Genomic DNA, 3,015 nt, shown 5'->3' on the forward strand with positions numbered 1-3,015 from the left:
GGGTGACAGAGTGTGACTCCAACTCAAAAAAAAAAAAAAAAGTAGGAGAACTCTCTAAAACAATGAGTAAATGTGCAGTATAGTAAATACATACGCCAGTAACATAGTCATGTATTACCATTGTTGAGTATTATGTTCTGTACATAATAGTATGTGCCATACTTTTATATGACTGGCAGTGCAGTAGGTTTGTTTACACTGCATTATCACGAATACCTGCAGTGTCACTAGGTGACAAGAGTTTTTCAGCCCCGTTATAATCTTATGGGACCACCATCCTATATGTGGTCCGTCATTGACCAAAATATCGTCCTGTGGGACACAACTGAACTGCAAACTTAGTGGTTTATGGCAGCATACACTTATGATCTCACAGTTTCCATTGGCCAGGAGTCCAGGCATGGCTTATCAGGTCCTCTGCTAAGGCTCTCACCAAGCTGCAACCCAGGTATCAGCCAAGACGGCATTCCCATCTTCGGAGTTCATATGGGCAGTTGGCAGGATTCAACTCCTTGCGGTGGTGGGATGGAGACCCTCAGCCTCTGAGGCCACCCCTGGCCACAGGTAGTTTACAACATGACTCTTGGCTCCTTCGAGGTCAGCAGATAAGTCAGACGCACCCAGATACTCTCCTTTAGATCAACTCAAAATTAACTGATTTGGAACCATAATTTACGTGTTCAAAATCCCTTCTCCCTTGTCATGTCACGTGCCCTAATCGTGGGCATGATACCGAGGGCAGAGATCATGGTGACCATCTTAGAATTCTGCTGCCACACCAGGCCCCCAGTGTTGAAAGAGAGAACTAAATCCACCCTTCCTCAACCTTCTGCCATCTCACCCCGGCCAGGCAGCATACCTCCTCCAGGGGAGCGTCGTGTGTATAAACTGAGGCTGATTTCACAGATGACGGAAGAATTCACCAGGACAGTTGTGAATTAAGAAAGGCAGATGTATTCATGGGCGCGTACCTTGCAAGGGAGCAACGGTCAGCGCAGCAAGAGAGAGGCTGTCTGTGAAGAGGAAGGGACTGGTGGAAAGTGTTTTTTGCTTGTTTGTTGGTTTGTTTGTTTGTTTGTTTTTGAGTTGGAGTCTCACTCTGTCACCCAGACTGGAGGGCAGTGGCACACTCCCGGCCACCGCAGCCTCGACCTGCTGGGCTCCGGCGATCGTTCCACCTTAGCCTTCCAAGTAGCCAGAACTACAGGTGCACACTACCATGCCTGGCTAATTTTTTTTTTTTAATTTGTTGTAGAGACGAGGTTTTGCCAAGTTGTCCAGGTGGGTCTCAAACCCGTGGGCTCAGGCAATCCTCTTGCTTCGGCCTCCCAAAGTGCTGGGATTACAGGCTGAGCCACCAAGCCCGGCTTGGTTTGCCTTCTTAACCTTCTCCCTATGGTGATCCTTCCATTCCCTTCTGCCGAAAACTGACTCCACCCTCTCATTCCCAGAAGCCTCTTTTCTCCTTCTGTTGCTCATGGTAGCAGGATGATGCGTACAACAAGCAAAGGCATATTTAGTCACCAGCATAAGCTGGTGGGGAATAGAGGCAGAGGAGAGAGAGAGCTCTGTCTGTTTTAACTCATTCGCAATCGCTGGCATGAATTTACATCATTCCAAATTCTGCTCCTGATTGCCACTGACATGAATTTATGTCTTCGCAAATTCTGTTTCTGAATGCTGCAACGTTGTCATATTTATGTGTTATTCTATTTTGCTTGAAAATGGACAGTGAGGCAAGGAGAAAGAAAGGTAATTGAGATAATTATCTGATATCAACTGTGCAGTGTTGTTACTGATTTACATAATTGATAAAAATTGCAAGTTGGTCATTATTTTGTTGCAATTAGTATCATATACTTGTTATCTGACATTTCAGGGCTTTCATACTTCAACGTTAAAAATAGTTAATCAGCTGGGCTCGGTGGCTCAGCCTGTAATCCCACGCCTTTGGGAGGCTGAGGTGAGTGGATCGCCTGAGCCCCCGGGTTCGAGACCCGCCTGGGCAACTTGGCGAGACCTCATCTCTACAATAAATCAAAAAATCAGCCGGGCGTGGTAGCGCGTGCCTGTAATTCCGGCTACTCGGAAGGCTGAGGCGGAAGGATCGTTGGAGCCCAGTGGGTCGAGGCTGCGGTGGCCGGGAGCGGCCACTGCACTCCAGTCTGGGCGACAGAGTGAAACTCCAACTCAAAAAAATAAAAAGTAAAAAATAAAAATAGTTAACCATTGGTCGGGCTCGGTGGCTCAGCCTGTAATCCCAGCACTTTGGGAGGCCGAGGCGAGTGGATTGCCTAAACCCGTGGGTTCGGGACCAGAGCCTGGGCAACTTGGAGAGACCTTGTCTCTACAATAAATAAAAAATTAGCCAGGCATTGTAGCGAGCGCCTATAGTTCTGGCTACTTGGAAGGCTGAGGTGGAAGGATAACTGGCACCCAGCAGGTGTTGACACTGGGGTGGCCGTGAGCATGTCACTGCACTCCAGCCTGGGCAACAGAGTGAGACTCCTACTCAATAATAATAATAATAATAATAATAATAATAGACCATAATTATGGAAAATGAAGAGATATGTACAGATGAGATTTCTGAGGTCAAAGGTGAATCCAGTGAACTTATTAGTGATAGTGAGACAGATAGTGATGTAATGATGCAATGTAAATGAATACATATATATGAATAATATATATAATATATATTCAGTTTATAATCTGAACAAAAAGCATGGAAAGCTAATCAGAGTGGTGTCTGAGGCAAATACTGGATGTGTCTGCAACTTTCAGCTGTATTGTGGAAAAGGTGACAATTTCTATTTTTTAATTTTTACTTTATTTCATTATTTTTATTTTTTATTTATTTTATTTTTTTTGAGTCGGAGTCTCACTCTGTTGCCCAGACTGGAGTACAGCGGCCGCTCCTGGCCACCGCAGCCTCGACCTGCTGGGCTCCGGTGATCCTTCCGCCTCAGCCTTCCAAGTAGCCAGAATTACAGGCATGCGCTACCATGCCCGGCT

The 3,015-nt window shown here is 46.0% G+C and overlaps 1 protein-coding gene across 1 annotated transcript in view; it reads left to right on the top strand.

Annotated features, from left to right (window-relative positions):
- Positions 1-3,015, top strand: part of LOC103268715 (phakinin) — a 34,364-nt gene that overhangs the window by 16,922 nt on the left and 14,427 nt on the right. The window lies entirely within an intron of this gene.

The sequence above is a fragment of the Carlito syrichta genome, unplaced genomic scaffold (assembly GCF_000164805.1).
Source record: "Carlito syrichta isolate Samal-C Ts95f unplaced genomic scaffold, Tarsius_syrichta-2.0.1 Scaffold308875, whole genome shotgun sequence".
In the NCBI taxonomy this organism is placed as follows: domain Eukaryota; kingdom Metazoa; phylum Chordata; class Mammalia; order Primates; family Tarsiidae; genus Carlito; species Carlito syrichta.